This window comes from Oryctolagus cuniculus, chromosome 11, assembly GCF_964237555.1.
Source record: "Oryctolagus cuniculus chromosome 11, mOryCun1.1, whole genome shotgun sequence".
Classification (NCBI taxonomy): domain Eukaryota; kingdom Metazoa; phylum Chordata; class Mammalia; order Lagomorpha; family Leporidae; genus Oryctolagus; species Oryctolagus cuniculus.
The window spans coordinates 23,409,291-23,422,735 of record NC_091442.1 but is presented as its reverse complement, the minus strand read 5'-3'; positions in this window follow the sequence as shown (position 1 = coordinate 23,422,735).

The following is a 13,445-nucleotide window of genomic DNA, read 5'->3' as shown; positions in this document are numbered from 1 at the left end:
GCTGTGGCCTGGGAAAGCAGTAGAAGATGGCCCAAGTCCTTGGGCCCCTGCAACCACATGGGAAACCCGGAAGAAGCTCCTGGCTCCTAGCTTCGGATCTGTGTAGCTCCAGCCGTTGCAGTCAATTGGGGAGTGAACCAGCAGGTGGAGGACCTCTCTCTGCCTCTCCTTCTCTCTCTGTGTAACTCTTTCAAATAAATAAATATTTTAAAAAAAGAATGCATGAGTAAAGGTAAAACCACAAACATGATCAGAGAAAGACAAAGAGGAGCAGGACGCTGGTAGCTTTCTGGCCAGTGGGAGGGGCTGGTCTGCTTTCAGGGAGGGGATCATAGAGGAATAGAGGGACACTCATTCTTCCAGCCTCCACTCTGTGTTAAGCATTGTGCCATACTCTTTTTTTTTTTTTTTTTTAAGATTTATTTGAAAGGCAGAGTTAAAGAGAGACAGAAGGAGAGACAGAGAGAGAAGAGAGAAAAGACCCTCCATTCACTGGTTCATACCCCAAATGTCCCCAGCAGCCAAAGCCAGGCGGGTCCACAGCTAGGAACAAGGAGCTTCTTCTCCCACATGGGTGTCAGGGCCCCAAGTGTTTGGGCCATCTTCCGCTGCCTTCCCAGGCAAATTATCAGGGAACAGCTGGGTCTTGAACCAGTGCCCATATGGGATGTCAGCGTCACAGGTGGCGGCTTTACCTGCTATGCCACAGTGCCAGCCCTGTGCCATACTCCTTATTTTTTAAATTTTATTATTTCTTTATTTGAATGTCAGAGTTATACAGAAAGAGAAGGAGAGGCAGAGAGAGAGGTCTTCCACCCGCTGGCTCACTACCCAGTTGGCTGCAATGGCCAGAGGTGCACCAATCCAAAGCCAGGAGCCAAGAGCCAGGAGCTTCTTCCGGGTCTCCCACTCGAGGCAGCGGCTTTACCCACTACGCCACAGCACTGTTCCCACCCACCCCCCGCCATGACATACTCTTAACACACATGAGCTTGGTTGCTCTGCGCACTTTCCTTCCTAAAAATGTAGTTAATGTTATCCCCTTTATCATAAGAGGAAGATATAGATATATTACATCAGCTTAGAGTGAAATGAATTACTCATGAAAAGTGGAGGTGATTGAGTAAGATTATGCAAGGTCAAATGCTTAGCACATATCCAGTGCCAATATACACTAATTAGCAGTTGTATTTTACATCATCTTGACAACTTAAAAATTATTCTTAGACTTGGACCCCTGCATTCGCGTGAGAGACCCGGAGGAATCTCCTGGCTCCTGGCTTCAGATCAACACAGCTCCAGCCGTTGTGGCCAATTGGGGAGTGAACCATCCGATAGAAGACCTCCCTCTCTCTCTCTCTGCCTCTCCTCTCTCTGTGTAACTCTGACTTTCAAATAAATAAATAAATCTTAAAAAAATTATTCTTAGTGATTCTGTCCCGGCTGCCCCTCTTCCAGGCCAGCTCTCTGCTGTGGCCCGGGAGTGCAGTGGAGGATGGCCCAGGTGCTTGGGCCCTGCACCCCATGGGAGACCAGGAAAAGCACCTGGCTCCTGGCTCCTGCCATCGGATCAGCGCGGTGCGCCGGCCCCAGCGCGCCGGCCGCGGCGGCCATTGGAGGGTGAACCAACGGCAAAGGAAGACCTTTCTCTCTCTCTCTCTCTCTCACTGTCCACTCTGCCTGTCAAAAAAAAAAAAAATTATTCTTAGAGTGAAGATTGTGTTCGGAAAAAGCAGTGATTGTGGATAGGTGTGGCCCAAACATAACTATACATGTGGTGTGTATAAAACCAGTGGTTCTCAAATTAATTTTATCAAATTAATTTTTTTGACAGGCAATAGACAGAGAGAGAGAGAGAGAGAGAGAGAGAGAAAGGTTTAAAGGTCTTCCTTTCCGTTGGTTCACCCCCCAAATGGCCGATACGGCTGGTGTGCTGCGCCAATCCGAAGCCAGGAGCTAGGTGCTTCCTCCTGGTCTCCCATGCGGGTGCAAGGCCCAAGTACTTGGGCCATCCTCCACTGCCTTCCCGGGCCACAGCAGAGAGCTGGACTGGAAGAGGGGCAACCGGGACAGAATCCAGCGCCTCAACTGGGACTAGAACTTGGGGTGCCAGTGCCGCAGGCAGAGGATTAGCCAAGTGAGCCGTGGCGCCCACCAAATTAAATTTTATCTCAATAAATACTTTTAAATTGGACCTAAATGTAAGAATCATGTGGGAAATTCAGATAGTATTCCTGGGCCCTGGCTTCTTGGCCCAGTTCTAACAGCTGTTTGCATTTGTAGATGAAAGATTTCTTCCTCTCTCTCTGACTGTTGCTCTTTCACATAAATGAAAAGGACATGTTCCAACTCTACTTGAAACCCTTGGGGCCCGCTCCACGGTACAGTAGGTTAATCCTCCTCCTGCTGCGCCGGCATCCCATATGGGTGCCAGTTCTAGTCCCAGCTGCCCCTCTTCCAGTCCAGCTCTCTGCTGTGGCCTGGGAAAGCAGTAGAAGATGGCCCAAGTGCTTAGGCCTTTGCACCCACGTGGGAGACTGGGAAGAAGCACCTGGATCCTGGCTTTGGATCGGCTCAGCTCTGGCCATTGTGGCCATTTGGGGAGTGAACCAATGGAAGGAAGACCTTGCTCTCTGTCTCTCCCTCTCATTGTCTGTAACTCTACTTCTCAAATAAATAAATAAAAATTTAAAAAAAAAAAACCTTTGATGGACTACCCATCGCTTATAGAATAAGAGTATAGGAGCCAGCATTGTGGCGTAGCAGATTAGCTGCTGCCTACAGTGCCAGCGTCTCATACGGGCACCGGTTCAAGTCCCACTCCCTATTCAGCTCCCTGCTAATGTGCCTGGGAAAGCAGTGGAGGATAGCCCAGGTACTTGGGCCCCTGCACCTACATGGGAGACCCAGAGAAAGCTCCTGCCTCGTGACTTCAGCTTGGCCCAGCCCTGGCCGTTGTAGCCATTTGGGGGGTGAAGCAGCAGATGGAAGACCTCTCTCTCTCTCTCTCTCTCTCTCTCTCTCTCTCTCCGTCTCTCTCTCTTTCTCTCTTCCCTCTCTCTCTTGTAACTCTGCCTTTCAAATAAATAAAATAAATATTTTAATGAAAAAATCATGAGTACACTTAGCATGATGGTCCATCAGAGACCCTGGTCCTCGCCGACCTCTCCAGACCCGCCTCTTGTTCACGTTGGCCTTCCTCCCCACAGGCCCATGGTAACCCCAGTTGCCTCCTCTCCATACACATCAGCGCCAACTGTACATAAATGGTTACTCCTCCTTTAGGTCTTGGCTCAAATATCGCTTCCTGAGACAGGCTTTCCTTGGCCACCTAATCAATAATCGGACAACAGATCTCCATTATTCATTATCATTGGTCCTTGTCTGTTGTCTTTATAGGTGTAGTCACCACCCCTAGTTATTTTTATTTGTCTGTTTCTACTTTGTATGACTGTGGCACTATAAATTCCAATATGAAAGGGATTATGTCTCTTTTTTACCACCACTGCTAGTAAGTATTTGCATTTTTTTTTTTTTATTTTTTAATCCTGCATCCAATCATCCTTTTGTCTTCATCAAATTGATTTCACCAAATTGCCTTCAGGGTGTGCTGTCCCAAGGGAATGACAGCAAACTCACCATCTGACTCCTCCCAGAGCCCTCTGTCTTGTGGCCCTACTCACAGCAGGAGGCGGGTAGTGGATCTAATCTCAGTCAACCTTAGGTTTTTCCCAAGAACACTGACTCTTGAGTGCATGTTGCAAGGTCTTAAAAACGCCAGCTGAAGTTCACTTTTTCCAGAGTTGGAACGATTGAGCTGATAGATGGTTCCTGCTACCCAGGCCTTGTGTTGTTACCTGCCTGTGTCCTGACCACTCCAACTCTGGCTCCCCAGTCTTCTTTTTGACCCTGTGAACTTCCTGAGTAGATAACTTTCTTTTTCTTTCTTTTTTTACAGGCAGAGTGGACAGTGAGAGAGAGAGAGAGAGAGAAAGGTCTTCCTTTTGCCGTTGGTTCACCCTCCAATGGCCGCCGCGGCTGGCGCGCTGCGGCCGGCGCACCGTGCTGATCCGATGGCAGGAGCCAGGTACTTCTCCTGGTCTCCCATGGGGTGCAAGGCCCAAGCACTTGGGCCATCCTCCACTGCACTCCCTGGCCACAGCAGAGAGCTGGCCTGGAAGAGGGCCCCAACCAGGACTAGAACCCGGTGTGCCGGTGCCGCAAGGCGGAGGATTAGCCTAGTGAGCCACGGCGCCGGCAGATAGCTTTCTATTTAATTTCCTGTATGTTAAAGATGGCCAGAATCAATTTGCTATTTGGAACCAAAGAAAGGGTCTGGCTAGACTGTACTTCCACAGCCTAGCATGAAATCTGGCAGTGGTAGCTGCTGAATCGATGTGAAAGGAAAAACTGCCATGTGTGATTGCAGCTGGTTATTACATATCCGAGAATCAGTTTCTTCCTTTCTAGGTAACTAACATCTCACCTGGGCTCTCTGGTTTCATGGGAGAGAAACCACATCGCCTGCTCCACCACGACCTTCCTTTCTACTCTCTACCCTTTGTGGGGAGCAATTCGGACTAGACTAAGTTACTGGAATTAAGACTTGTTCTATGCATCTGCTCTCCCACAATATGGCGCTGGGAGAGAAGAAAACAGCTTCTACACAGCTGCCTCCAGTTCAGCCAATAAACTGTAGGACTTGCTCCTGATTGGAGGAGAGCAGCGTGCTCGGCGTGTGGGCAGCCGAGTTGGGATTGGCAGAGGAGGACTATAAAGGAGGAGAGAGACGGCATGCACCAGGAACATCTATGGGGAACATCTAAGGGGAACACCTGTGCAGCCCCCGAGAGAGCCGGCCGGCGGTGTGCCGCTCCCCTGCGGAAGTGGGGAATGTGGCCAGGGGGAACTGCCCTTCCACGGAGGTGGAAGGGACAGTAGCCAACCCAGGAAGAACCAGCAGCAAACCCGGGGAGGGCCGAGCAGACGAAAGAACAGCGCAGGGTCCTGTGTCGTTCCTCCATGAAGAGGGGGAGCGACATAATGGTGCCGTGACTCGGATATGAAGCCTAGGCAGGGTTTAGTGTCGTTCCTCCACGAAGAGGGGGAGCGACAACCCTTCCTCCTCAGCCAGGACAACAAAGCCATTCAACCCAACCCAAATTCCTCTCATTTTTTCTGGCAGAGCATCTTAGCCACAGTCTCTGGAGCTAACATATAGATCCTGAATCTGCCCCTTAGTAGCCACATGACCTTAGACAAATTACTGACCCTCCTTGTGCCTTGGTTTCCGTGTGTGCACTTGATAATGAGGAAATAATTAGCTTGCAATAGTACATGTATTGGGATGATACATGTAAAGCACTTAAAATAGCACTGAGCATGTAGTAAGCACTCAATACTTGCTGGCTATTCTTGTTATTGTCATCTTTTTGTGGCACAGGTTATTGGACACCTGTAGCTCCAGGATTGTTTTTCAAAGTATGACTTCTGAATCACCAATGTCAGAATTACCTGGGAAGATTAAGAAGGCAAGTTCCTGGACTACACCCCTGGCCTAATGAATCAGAGCCTTTAGAGCAAACTAGGAAATTTACATTTTAGAAAATACAACTCCCAAGTGATTCTGATAGTTATTTCTGTAAGATATAAAATATAACACACATACCATAAAAATCACCCAATTAAAGTGGATAGTCCAGGGGCCGGCCTTGCTATGCAGCAAGTTAAGTCACTGCTTGTGCTGCTGGCCTCCCACACTGGAGCACCGACTGGTTCAAGTCCCCGCTGCTCTGCTTTCCATCCAACTCCCTGCTGATGCACCTGGGAAGGCATCAGAGGATGGCCTGAGTGCTTGGGCTCCTGCCACCTATGTGGGAGGTGGAATTCCAGACTTCTGGCTTCAGTCTGGACCAACCGCAGCCATTGTGTTCATCTGGGGGGGAGGGGGGGGTGCACAGTGGGTGGAACATCTCCATCTCTATCTCTGTCTCTCTGCTTTTCAAAATAAATAAATAAACCTAAAAAACTGAAGTGACTAGTTTAGTGGTGTGTAGTGTATTTAGAATAATACAAACATCCAATCTAGTTTTTAGAGTATTTTTATAAGCCCCAAAAAGAAACTCTATACCCATTAGCAGTCATTCCTGTTTCCTACTCCCGCAACCAACCCCCAGCCCTAGGCAAACATTTTCTGCCTTGTAGATTTGCTTAATCTGGAAATTGCAAATGACTATAAATGGAGCCATATAATGGGGTCTTCTGTGACTGGCTTATTACACCTAACATAATGTTTTCAAGGTTGATCCATATTGTAGCATGCATTATTATTTTTATTGCCTAAATATATTCCATTACATAGATATTCCACTTTTTTATTCATTTATGGGAAGCAAAGTGAACATTTGAGTTGTTTCCATGTTTTAGCTTTCTGAATAAGCTATGATCATTTGTGTACTTTGTTTTTAAAATTATTTGTTTATTTATTTGAAAGAAAAAGAGGCAGACAAATAGAGACCTCCCATCTGGTAGTTCATTCCCCAAATACCTGCAACAGCCAGGGCTAGGCCAGGCCAAAGTCAGGCTTCCCACATGGGTAGCAAGGACCCAAGTACTTGAGCCATCACCTGCCTCCTCCCAGGTGCATTGGCAGGAAGCTGGATCAGAAGCAGAGTGGAAACTCCATCCCAGGCACTCTGATATGGGATGCAGGTGGATCAAGCAATGGCTTAAGGCACTGCACCACAATGCCTGCCCTGTGATTGAGATTTTTTTTTTCAAAGATTTTATTTATTTGAGAGGTAGAGTTATAGACAGTGAGATGGGGAGATAGAGAGAAAGGTCTTCCATCCACTGTTCTCTCCTCAAATGGCCACAATGGCCAGAGCTGGGCTGATCCAAAGCCAGAAGCTGGGCACTTCTTCCAGTGCTCCCACACGGATGTAGGGACCCAAGCACTTGGGCCATCTTCCACTGCTTTCCCAGGCCATAGCAGAGAGCTCGATTGGAAGAGGAGCAGCTGGGACTAAAATGGGTGCCTGCACTTACATAGGAGACCTGGAAGAAGCTCCTGGCTCCTGGCTTCAGATCGGCCCAGCTCCAGCTGTCCTGACTTTCTGGGGAGTGAACCAGCAGATGGAAGACCTCTCTGCCTCTGCCTCTCTGTAACTCTGCCTTTCAAATAAATAAATTAATTAAAAAAAAAAAAAAAAAAAAAAACAGGGGCTGCCATTGTACCATAGAGCTGCCATCTGCAGTGCCAGCATCCCATATGGGCACTGTTTCTGTCCCAGCTGCTCCCTTTCCAATTCAGCTCTCTGCTGGTGGCCTGGGTAAGGCAGCAGAAGATGGTCCAAGTATTTTGAGTCCCTGCCACCCACATAGGAGAACCAAATGAAGCTCTTAGCTTCTGGCTTCAGCCTGGCTCTGCGTTGACTGTTGCAGCCATCTGGAGAGTGAACCAGCATATGGAAGATCTCTCTCTCTCTCTCTCTCTCTCTAACCCTGACTTTCAAATAAATAAACACATCTTTAAAAAATAAAAACTTTAACAACTCAAGTGAAGGTGTGTGGAAGGCAATAGCATGTTGGGAGAAATAATTAAAAGCATTTTGAGATTGGCAAGGTTGGAAGGGCCTGATTTAGTTCATGTACATTTGGGAAACTAAGGCCCAAAGAGGAGTAGCACCAGGCTGGTGACTACAGCAGGTGAGTGGTAGCCCCGGGCCCAGAAGCCAGGGTTCTCATTCCATTTCCTGTTCCTGGGATGAGGTTTTGTGAGACCCACACCCAGCTCCCTCCTCAACCTCCACCCAAGATTTGTAAGTGCCCAAAAGGAACCAGGGACCCGAGCTTACCTAACACTCTGAGGACAGGTTTCTGGGACCCAGTGCCCTCAACATTACCAATTTCCTTCCTGTCTCCTACCTACAAATGCCCACAATTGCAAAGGTCATCCTGTTAGGACAAAAAGACCAAGATGTAAAGCAGGCCTAAAACCTGAAGGCTGTGATCGGCTCCCCTCTTCTCTCCTTTCCTCTCTGCCTCCCCAGGGGCCGTGCCCTCCCCTCAAATATACAGACACTTCCTTGCTCTGGGAGAGGAGACAGGTATAGGGGGCTTTGCTTGTTTCTTCTCGGTACCTGTTCCCCTTCCCCCTTTTCCAGCAAGACTTTGAATTTCTCAACCATGTGATTTTAGTGGGGTTGACCTTAATGTCATTCCAGAACTATGGCCTAAATGATGACAATCAACCAGTATATGCCGAGGCCTAGCCATAGTGACTGGTTCAGGGATGAGCATATGAGCCAAATCAGGCCAATCAGGAACAGCAAGACCTAATTCTGGGATTTTAGATGGAGCCATTTGGAGAAATGGGCTTTTTCTTTTCTCCTCAGTTGAGGTGACCCAGGAACAGCTGGAAGCCATTGTCAAGTTTATACATACAAGACAAGGCCAAGGCCAAGGCCTTGATTCCACCAGCAAAGATACCATGAGCCACCTTTACATTTTATTTCTTTATTTTTTTTTTAATTGGGATTTTTTATTTTATTTATTTGAGAGGTAGAGTTACAGACAGTGAGAAGGAGAGACAGAGAGAAAGGTCTTCCTTCCGCTGGTTCACCCCCCAAATGGCCGCTATGGCCGGTGCGCTGCGCCAATCCGAAGCCAGGAGCCAGGTGCTTCCTCCCGGTCTCCCATGCGGGTGCAGGGCCCAAGTACCTGGGCCATCCTCCACTGCCCTCCCGGGCCACAGCAGAGAGCTGGACTGGAAGAGGAGCAACCGGGACTAGAACCTGGGGCCCATATGGGATTCTGGTGCTGCAGGTGGAGGATTAGCCAAGTGAGCCATGGCGCCGGCCTGAGCCACCTTTACATTTAGAGTCTGTTACTTGCATAAACGACAAGAACGAGCCAGCTCCCTCTGGTTTTTGTCCCATCCCCAAAAAGGATGACACCCAGACAAAGAAATCCCAACAACTGCAATGCAGACGTGAGGTGTGCTGCTGCGGAGCCAGTTTTCGACAGCAGCCAGGAAGTTTTATATTCCGCAGCAGCCGCATTCTGCATAGGGTGGGCCAGCCGATCCCAGGCCTCAGCAGGACCGGGAAGCAGTCAGACTGTCTCCTGACAACCTCTCAAGAGAGAAGGGAGGCAGGAGGGAGACCCGCACAGGGCTCGCAAGCCTCTGTGCACTCACAATCTGCGAGTATCAGAAGGCTTTATGCCAGCATTCGGATCAACGTTTCAAGCCTTAGCTCTTCAAAAGTTCTAGATTTATCCAGGGTCTCCAGCCCCTAACTTTATGTAAGCCCAAGACTTCATCTCCCCGGATGTCTGTTAGACCCAAGCTCCTGCGGGGTCTGCTGTGCATTTAAAGGCATGTTTGTTGTTGTTTGGTTTCCAGCATTTCTGTGTGTCATGTAGCAGGAAGTTCCAGACGTCGTCAGAAGGAAGTCCGACTCAGTGCCTAGCAGATTCAATGTCGCTGTCTGTTTACTTGTCTGTGTTCTTCGTGAGTACTGGGCTCTGGAAGGGCAGGGACTGAGGCTGACTCATCTCAGGGAGAGGCACCGGGCCCCAGCTCTGGCACAGAAATAAAAGTTCAAGTGCATTTGTTGATGTTGAACCTCCACTGGGATCCTTCTTGTGATGAAGGCCTCACTATCTTCCAAAGTGGGCTTTTAAATGTATTTATTTATTTTTGAAAGGGAGGGGGTGAGGAGGGAGAGAGAGACAGTTCCTTTATCTGCTGGTTCACTCCTCAAGAGCTTACAACAGCCAGGGCTGGGTCAGGCAGAAACCAGGAGCCTAGAACTCCCTCTGGGTCACCCACCCACATGGCAGGGGCCCAAGCACTTGGATCATCACCTGTCTCGCAGAGTGTGTGTTAGCAGGAAGCTGGAATCAGGAGCGGACACGAATATGGGGTGGTGGCATCCTAAGTGGTGTCAATTGCCCACCCCTAAAGTGGTCTTTCTCCTTTAGAGGGAGTGTGTTACATGAGTGACCACCTGACTCATGGGAGACACCCGGCCCTCTTCTGTGTATCTCCTTCCAGTGCTCGGCTTGACCACCCAGATTCTGCAGAGGGGGCACAGGGCTTGGATGATCTCACAGGCAGCACGTGGGCCAGGTCCAGATGTGAACACAATACTCTCGCGTGCTGCTGGTGGGAGTCTAATTGGCACACATTTTGAGAATGATTTGACAGCATCTATTAAATTCGATGTGTATGCCTGTCAACCTCGCAATTCACTGCTTTGTATCTGTTCTACCCATTCCAGGAGAGTCACTGCAGCAATTCATGACTGCAAAAAGTTGAAAACCACCAAAATGTTCATCAATAAGTTATTAGCTAAATAAACTTACATTGTTTATTGGGACCAGGTGTGTGGCATTGTAGGTTAAGCTGCTGCTTGCAATGCCAGCATCCCATATAAAGTGCTAGTTTGACTCCTGGCTACTTTCCCTTCTGATCCAGCTCCCTGCTGATGTGCCAGGGAAGGCAGCAGATGACGACCCAAGTCTCTGGACCCATAAGGAAGACCTGGATGGAGTTTCTAGCTCCTGGCTTTGGTCTGGTCCAGCCCTAGCTGTTGCGGCCATTCCATTTGGGAAGGAAACCAGCAGACGGGAGATCTACTTCTCTCTCCCTCTCCCTCTCTTTCTCTTTCATTACCTTTTTTTTTTTTTTTTTTTTTTTTTTAGATTTTTCTTTTTAACAGGCAGAGTGGACAGTGAGAGAGAGAGACAGAGAGAAAGGTCTTCCTTTTCCGTTGGTTCATCCCCCAATGGCCACTGTGGCCAGCGCACTGCACTGATCCGAAGGCAGGAGCCAGGTGCTTCTCCTGGTCTCCCATGGGGTGCAGGGCCCAAGCACTTGGGCCATCCTCCACTGCACTCCCTGGCCACAGCAGAGAGCTAGCCTGGAAGAGGGGCAACCGGGACAGAATCTGGCGTCCCAACTGGGACTAGAACCCGGTGTGCCGGTGCCACAGGAGGAGGATTAGCCTATTGAGCTGTGGCGCCAGCCTCTCATTACCTTTCCAACAAACAATTAAATAAATAAGATTTTAAAAGTAATAATTAAATACATACTTGTTTATTGGCAGTGGGCAGGAAAAGGTGATGGAGTTAATAATTGGGTCTTTTTCGAAACAAACTTTCTACAGCCATATAACAGGTAATAGTAAGGCACAGATTTTTTTGTTTTCATTTTTCTTTTCTTTTTTTTTTTTAAGATTTATTTATTTATTTGAAAGACCGAGCTACAGAGAGCTAGAGACAGGGGCAGAGGTAGAGAGGAAGAGGTCTTCTATCTGTTGGTTCACTCCCCAAACAGCTACAAGGGCTGGAGTTGGGCCTATCTGAAGCCAGGAGCCAGGAGCTTCTGCCCGGTCCCCCACGCAGGTGCAGGGGCTAAGCACTTGGGCCATGATCCACTGCTTTCCCAGGCCACAGCAGAGAGCTGGATCAGAAGTAGAGCAGCCGGGACTCGAACCAGTATCCATAGGGAATGCTGGCACTGCAGGCAGCAGCTTTACCCACTGCGCCATAGCTCCAGCCCCTCATTTTTCAATTCCAAGACCTATTCTGTGAGTCCATAGGACAGACTGCATAATAGGAAGTATTTATATAAAAACAAATATATAAGCAGCACAAAATGGCACACCATGGAAAATATTGATAATATCTGTCAACTTTTAAAATGCTATTTAAACTTTTAAAATAGCCTCAATACCCACCAATAGATATTTACCTTATAAAGAAATATGCAAAATAATGAGTAAAATATCAATTGCAGGGTTGTTGATAACAACAGAATATTGGAAACAACTTTTCTTTCCATATGGGAGTGGGTAAATACCACGCCTCCATCTGATGGGACACTAAGCACGTGGGAAAGAAAATGAGATGGCTCTCCATCTGCAAGAAACAGTGTGAGGTGAAAAAAAATAGAACCAGGCAGAGAACAGTGTCTGCTTTTATGAAAAATACACGTCTGTGGATCTGCGTTGGATTTCCAGTGAGTGGATTCCTTTGGAAGGAATCGCAGGAAACTGAAATCAGCAGTTGATTCGGGGGGACCAATGGCTGGGGAAGAGCCATGGCAAAGACGCCTGCTTCTCCCTGTATTCCCTCCCGATCCTCTGGAATTTTGACCTATGTATGTCTATAACTTTCTAGAAAAAAAATTTGGACCATAATTCTATTTTATTTATTTATTTATTTTTTATTTTTTTGACAGGCAGAGTGGACAGTGAGAGAGAGAGACAGAGAGAAAGGTCTTCCTTTGCTGTTGGTTCACCCTCCAATGGCCGCCGCGGCCGGCGTGCTGCGGCCTGCGCATCGTGCTGATCCGAAGCCAGGAGCCAGGTGCTTCCTCCTGGTCTCCCATGGGTGCAGGGGCCCAAGCACTTGGGCCATCCTCCACCGCCTTCCCGGGCCACAGCAGAGAGCTGGACTGGAAGAGGGGCAACCGGGACAGAATCCGGCGCCCCAACCGGGACTAGAACCCGCAAGGTGGAGGATTAGCCTATTGAGCCATGGCGCTGGCCATACGTGTTTACTACTGAGGTGCAGAAAAAGAAAAGTATACACTCCAACTGGGAGGCCAGGCAAGGTCTCAGACTGGGCAAGGAGAGAGCCGATGTACCTTTGGTTTTATCTTTATTGTTTTTTCTTTTATGTTTATCATTTTCAAAAAAATGTAAAAAGTGTTTGGAATTTATACTGTATGCTTGTAAATGATTGCATCCATTTTAATTTTTAAAAATTGACTTCCTGGCCAGCGCCGTGGCTCACTAGGCTAATCCTCTGCCTTGCGGCGCCGGCACACTGGATTCTAGTCCCGGTCGAGGCACTGGATTCTGTCCCGGTTGCTCCTCTTCCAGGCCAGCTCTCTGCTGTGGCCAGGGAGTGCAGTGGAGGATGGCCCAAGTCCTTGGGCCCTGCACCCCATGGGAGACCAGGAGAAGCACCTGGCTCCTGCCATCGGATCAGCGCGGTGCGCCGGCCGCAGCGCACCGGCCGTGGCGGCCATTGGAGGGTGAACCAACGGCAAAGGAAGACCTTTCTCTCTGTCTCTCTCTCTCACTGTCCACTCTGCCTGTCAAAAAAAAAAAAAAAATTGACTTCCTAATACAGTCACCCCCAGGCAAAGTGATGTTCACGCTCCTTAGAGGAGAAGGGGTCACAGGTGCCCTTGGACCCCATTGCGGTCCCCCAGGACAGCCTGGCTCAGGGAGAGGCACTTGGGCCCCTGCCAGCATCAAAGATCCTTCTCTGTCGCTTCTCACCCACGTGGCTCCCTGTCACCAATGTCCTGCGCCAGGCCCACTACAACGAAATACCTAATGAAAGCTGCTTGGGAAGAAAAGTACCTGGGCTCATGGATTTGCGGGGGAGGCTACAGTCCAAGAGCAGATGGGCCAGCTGATGAG